The following is a 6311-nucleotide window of genomic DNA, read 5'->3' on the forward strand; positions in this document are numbered from 1 at the left end:
GCAAGAAAGAAACAAAGAGAGAAAGAAAGAGAAAGAAAGAAAGAAAGAGAGAGAGAGAGGGAGGGAGGAAGGAAGGAAGGAAGGAAGGAGGGAAGGAAGGAAAGAAGGAAGGAAGAAAGCGAGAAAAAGGAAGTAAAAGAAAGAGCAAGAAAGAAATAGAGAAAGAAAAAGAAAAAGAGCAAAAGAAAGGAAGGAAGGAAGGAAAGGAGAAAGGGAGAAAGAAGGAAGGAAGGAAGGGAAGAAAAAAGAAAAAGACAGTGCTTTTCCAAGCTTAAAGCCATATGTAAATGGTACTTACTATTACTGTTGCTAAATAAAACTCTATGATAATTAAATTGTCCCAGGGAACTATTTCCCCAACTATTTCCTCTGAATGGTCACACCTTTTACTCTCCTCCCAACTCCTCACATACACATAGCCATTTTCTTTTTCTCCTTTCTCTTCCATCACCTCATGGACTTAGTAAGAGAAACTTGCCTTTTCAAATAACAATAAGGTTGCAGTTCTCAAACTTTCTGGTTTCAGGATCCCTTTGTACTCTTAACATATTGAGCACTTCCCCAAAAAAAAGCTTTTGTTTATGTGGGTTATTTTCAGGGGTGTGCTGGAGGTAACTCAAATTGGCTCAAGAGATAATTTCTAAATTATTTGGCTTGGAAATTGACATGCTATAAATCAGGATTTGATTTATTGTTTTATTCCTTGTCTAGATGTAAGAAAATGAAGGAGAAAATGTTGATGTTGCAAAATAAACTTTACAATGGGTTTTATATTTTTTAAAAAAGAGAAAAAAGGTGGAAAAAGCCTTGAATTTCAGCAGCTTACTTTATATGATGGGGAAGATGGCACAAATATAAATAAGAAATGTGGGACAAATGCAAAATAGGAACTATGAGTTGGCAGGACCAGGCAAGTCCTCCTGAAGAAAGTGGTATTTAAGCTGAGACTTGAGGAAAGCTGGGGATGCTAAGAAATAAGGGTGATGAGGCCTTTGCAGCCCTTCTCAGCTGTTTATCCCACTGAAGGTCTCTGCATTTGTGGGAGTCAGCCCAAGTGGCATCAAGGGAATAATTTGGTATTACTTTGATTATTCAGGTATTTCATTAACTATCTGTGCTTAAACTATGTGTTTGTTTCTGGATCATTAACAAGCCCCCATTGATGGGGGCTTAAGGACTATGGTTACAAAGGGTTATGGCACCAAGCACCAGCCACCTTGAAGAACTTTCTTGAGTGTAGGGGGGGGAGGTGGGGGGAGCCTAGTGGTCCAGAGGATACCTTGGTTTCTTAAAGACTGGAAGAAGTGGACAAGATGGGCGTGCACTACCAAGCTGGAAAGAGTGCAGTCTGGGCTTGGTAATGGAAAATGAAGGCATTTGAGCACTAGCCCAGCTAAGACCAAGGACACTCATCACCAAGTTGGTAAAGGATAATCTTTTTGAGGGGAAGGAGGGCAGAGGAATCAAGAAAGACCATTTGCTAAATCATGTGGGATTGAAATCTGCATCAACAACAGAAATGCCCTACAGACAAATTGACATCTCCTTGAAATGTTGAAGGCAGGGTAAGGATGGGCATCCAAAGGAATGAATGAATGAATTATAGAGGTCCAGACCTTAAATCATCTCTTGAACCCCTTAGGCAAAATAATATTCTCTGAATTACATCACGGGTAATCCCCCCTTCCATACACCTGGGAGTGAAGTTCCCAGTTTAGGGCAAAATGTACATATATGTAATTGAAGTCACATGTCTCTGCTTTCCCATAAGAAAGAGCAAAGAAATACAGTTCAGCAATGTCACTGTGCAAAGCCAACACGACGGTAGGAGACATCCACGGAAGTGATCTTGCCCAAGTCAGCTGCCTCTGGTCTTGGAATCTGGGGCCCAGAATGTCCTTCATGATGCTGTGCGCCATGTTCTTTCTCATTCAGGTTATTCTGTCTTTTGGATTCTGATGAGACTTAGTTCATGTTGAGTAAACTAATACATACTGGACAATCAATCCAGGTGGATTTGGCTTGTTTACTGGCAAGTAGGGCTTGCTTATCACAGACATGTCAAGGAGTAGGTTATTGAATGTCTGTGAAGAGGTACATTCCTAGAATCCCTTTGTCTTCTGCCCTCCTTGTAGGTGCTCAAACCAAACTCTGATTCCACAGCTGAAACAAGATGTGGCCACCATGGAATGTTATCCCAAGGGAATCAAAGAATATTACTAGCATGACTTTTTTTAAGGGGGCAATCCTGGAGTGGTCATGTGCCATCCTTAGACAGCTGAAGGAGGTCAGGTCAAGATGATGAAACAAGCCGCAACAAGGAAGAACTAGGCTTGTCATTTGGGAAAACTAGAGTAACAGTGCTGTCAAAGTTATCTGGAGCCAGTCAACCTTTGACTCTTCTCACCTACCCTCCTTAACCATAATTGCAATGGAAAAATAATCCTAAATAGTGAATCCTAGGATTACCTTGGCAATCTCATCCAATCTGGGTTGATTTAGAGACAGTTTCCTTCTATGTGTCCCTGCGGAAGGGAAGTGCTCATCAGGATAGAGATAATCAATATTATGCAGTCACGCTTAGTTTGAAAGACTCCCAAAGGCTGGCTAGCCCAAGCTTGTACCTAAGTGAGTATGTCTTGGAACAGCACGGGAAGGCCCAGGAGCACCTGTTAAGCGGACCCTCAGTGTTTGCTTCGAGAAATAAAGCCTTTGACCAAGGGGTGACCCTCTACCTCTCAAGGCAGCACATGCCCCTGCTTCTGGCTCTAAATGGTGGGTTGGCTTTCTCCTCCCCTACTTTCCCACTATACGGAGCTTCCATTGAGCTACCTCTTTGTGACTCCCACCCATTATTCCTAGCTTTGTGCTGTGGGGCCAAGTTAAGTAAGAGTCAAATCCCTTCTCCCTGTGCCAGTCTTTTGGATCATAGAAGGCAAGTGGCAGGGTCCCTCCCGCTTCTTTTCTTCTTAGATTCTTCTAGGGATGCTCAGATGGCACGGAGATTCTACTGCACTGCCCTTACCATCTGAGCTGTCCTTCTCTGGGCGGATTCTGCTGTGCCAATATCTTTTCTATGATGTTGATCTCCAAGAACTGGGAGAATGAGGTGAATCAATAGACATACCCTTAATAACTCAGAGGCAGATTTGCCCAATTAACTGAAACACATATATCGGTATTCATTTTTGGTGCGGGAAGCAGAGAGATACTAAGGAGAGGAAGAGGGTGAGTCCATCCACAGCATGGAGCAGGACCCCAGCCCAGAGAGGCCACTGGCCCTGAGGCAAGTCCAGTTGTTCTCAGACCCCGCCTCAAGTATTTCCTTAGTCAGTGAGCCAGCCACGTCACTTAAACTGCTCACTGTCCTTATCTGTAAAATGAGAGGAAGCAGATAGCCTCCTTGGTTTCCTAGCACCTTCCAGCTCTAACTATATGATTCTCTTTTCTTGGGGAAACAGCTCTGGTTCTCTTATGGAAATCGGAGAGCACCTGTGGGTCAAACTAGGCTTCCCCCAAGGGGCAGGCGCATCACAGTATCCCTACTGAGCATTCGGCCAGACATTCAGCGCCCAGAATTGGTGAGATAATGATGTGTTACTTAATGTTTAGGGACCTCGGTTCCCTCATCTACAAAATGAGGTGTTTGGACTAGAATCAGCGCTTGGTCATAAACACAAAGCATGATCACTTTGCACTGTACATGACCCCAGGCCGCCCAGTGCCAACCAAAGCTGTCAAAAGGCGAAAGGGGGTCAGGAGTGGAAAAAGTCTAAGTCCTGGATTAGATAACCTCTTGGCTTCATTCTAGAACTAACTGGATGATGCTGGGGGCCCTGCCCTGGTGACACTTACAATCCATTGAAGCTTCACATGTATCAAGAACCAAGTTTTCAGAGGACATTTGGACCATCTCCTCATTTAAGAGTGAGAGCCTGAGACCTAGAGAGGAGTCGATTTAGCAATGGGTGCTTGTTTCTTCCTGCAGCCCAGATCTTTTTCTCTTGCCTTCCCCACCCTCACCCCATCCCACCCCACCTCCCCTTCACAGAAGATAGTGAAGGATTTGGAGTCAGGAAGTCCTAGTTCAAATCCAGCCTTTCCCACTGAAGGAAGACAGAGCTTCTGAGAGCTCGAATAGGTTAATCCATCCTGTTTTGCCTCAGTTTGTCCATCTGTAAAAGGAGGAGGTTTGTAAAAAGCAGTCTCTCCGGACCTTGCAGTTATAAATTGACTGTCCAGTAACCCAGGCACCTTCCTGGATACAGGTGCAGCTGCTGGGAGCAGAGCTGGCCAAAGATAGCCCAATAGGAACGGCAGAAAGGAGGGGAGGGGAGGGGAGGGGAGGAGAAAAGCACCTGACTGGAGGCTGGAGAAAAGCTACCCCTAGATGGGAAGAAGCTGGAAACTTTGGGCTGCTGCGTGGGGAGGCCCCCAGAGCTGAGCCTTGTCTTGAGCTGGGCAGGCGCCCCACAAAGGACGATCAATAGCTGAGTGGGCTGTCATACCCTGTCCTGCCTGCCTCATCTTCCCCGGCGCTCCCAGCAGAGACAGAGGCCGTGGCAGAGGCAGCCGCCGCCGCCGAGGCCGCCAGAGCTGGGCAGGATTATTTGCAGCAGCCCTCCCTTCCCCCCGCAGCGGGTGCACAGGCTCACACAAGCAGGCACGCGCGCACACACACACGGCGCACACGCGCGCACCTCCAACATCAGCGCATCTCTCTCCCTCTCCATCTCTGCTCTGCCAGCGAGGACCCCGCCGGGCGTGAGAAGCCTCCGAGCCAGGGACAACAGGTACAGCTGCGTCTCTCGTCCCCCCCCCCCCCTCTCCACCAGCTCGGGTCCTATTTCCACCCACCCCCACGTCTTGGGCTTCTCCTGTCTGCCTCGCTGGGGATGCGGGGAGCCTGCGATGGCCGCGGGTGCGGAAGGGGGAACGGCACAGCAGCCACCCAGCCTCGAGTCCCTCCGCCCGCTGCTCCAGCTCTGGGATCTGGGCAGTTGGTAGTGAGTGGCTGGTGGGGCTAGGAACTGCCAGGCAGAAGGCGGGCGCTGGTAGCCCAAAGTACACTCACTGGCTGCTCTTTCTGGGGCTCTGGGAGCTGGGCGGGAGGTGGGCGCGGGTGGAGAAGCCTCCCTTGGTCTCCGAGTGCCCCGAGCCCCCGCTTCTGGGGTGTGTGGGTGTAGGGGGGCGGGGGAGTGGTTGTTTTCAGCAGCCTGGCAGTCGGAGCCATAGAGGGCTGGGCTCACGCGGGGTCTTTCTGGCCTCTGGGCCCCTGCGCCCCTGTGGTCCTCTGGGGAAAAGCCTCGCTCCGACTCCGGGAGTGCCCCGCTCTATGCCCCGGCTTGCATCACACTGCAGTGAATTGGGCTTGTTCAGAAGCCGATCTTGGACTGTCCCTGGGGCTGGGGGAGGAAAGGCTTTGGAAAAAGTTCGAAGACTGGGTATTTGGGGCAAAGACTTTAGTTCTAGATTCCCCAATATCACAAGGACAGTAGCATACCTGGGACCCATTGAGTCAGCACCTTCAGCCTGGGGGCTGCTCGCTGTCCCCTCTCAGTGGGCATTAGAGTCCTAAGGAGGGGTGGGGTCCAGAGGCAGCGCCCATCGGCGTTGGTTTGCTGAGTCTGAGGGCTTCTGAAAGTTCCCAGGGAGCCGACAGCCCGCTAATCAAGTTGTCTTCTCCAAAGGAAACCTCAGAGTAGTTGGCACCACTGCCAGTGTACACAGACTACAGAGACCAAGGCCCTTTAGCCTTCCTCCTCATAGGGAGGTAAATCCAACTTTCATTCATTGGTCCATCTCCAAGTAGACATGACTGGTTGTGTGCTAGGGACCCACCCTGATGAGGTGTCCAAGGCAACTTTCCATCTCCTTTGAGATGAGGTTCGGAGAGTTTCTTCAGCCCACTGCTTCAACCTTAGCCCCTATTCCTGACACTACTAAAGCTCAGAAAGGAAAGGTTTTCCCCCAGATCGCTGGCAACTTGTGGACTTAAGCTGCTTGGAGATTGCCGATAGAGATTGTGGTCTTCAAACTGAGACTCGAACAAGTCAGTTCTCTATTCCCTGCTAGCTCATCCTAGGAACTGCTAACTCTATATCAGGGAGGGGAGAGCAGGACAGTAACAGGGGACGTGGGGTACCTTTGGTATATTAATAATAATAATGTTAAGTCCTAAGAAGGGAATGGCAGCAGAATGTAGATTCTTTTCTTAAAGGGGGTGGGGGACAGAAAATCTGTTCACACGCTCTCCCCAAGTCCTATTTTCTACTGGTCTGTTTTCACAGCACAATTGTCACCCAACCCCC

At 48.8% G+C, this 6311-nt stretch overlaps 1 protein-coding gene across 1 annotated transcript in view; it reads left to right on the forward strand.

Moving 5' to 3' along the window:
* The first annotated feature begins 4384 nt into the window (after positions 1–4384).
* DGKB (diacylglycerol kinase beta) overlaps positions 4385–6311 on the forward strand; it is a 698074-nt gene continuing 696147 nt past the window's right edge. The window contains exon 1 of the mRNA XM_069094439.1: positions 4385–4793. The gene's annotated coding sequence lies outside the window, so the exon portion shown is untranslated. The remainder of the gene's footprint in view (positions 4794–6311) is intronic.

Source organism: Petaurus breviceps, unplaced genomic scaffold, assembly GCF_028583685.1.
Source record: "Petaurus breviceps papuanus isolate PSGF00001 unplaced genomic scaffold, PetGlider_PUasm1.0 218, whole genome shotgun sequence".
NCBI lineage: Eukaryota > Metazoa > Chordata > Mammalia > Diprotodontia > Petauridae > Petaurus > Petaurus breviceps.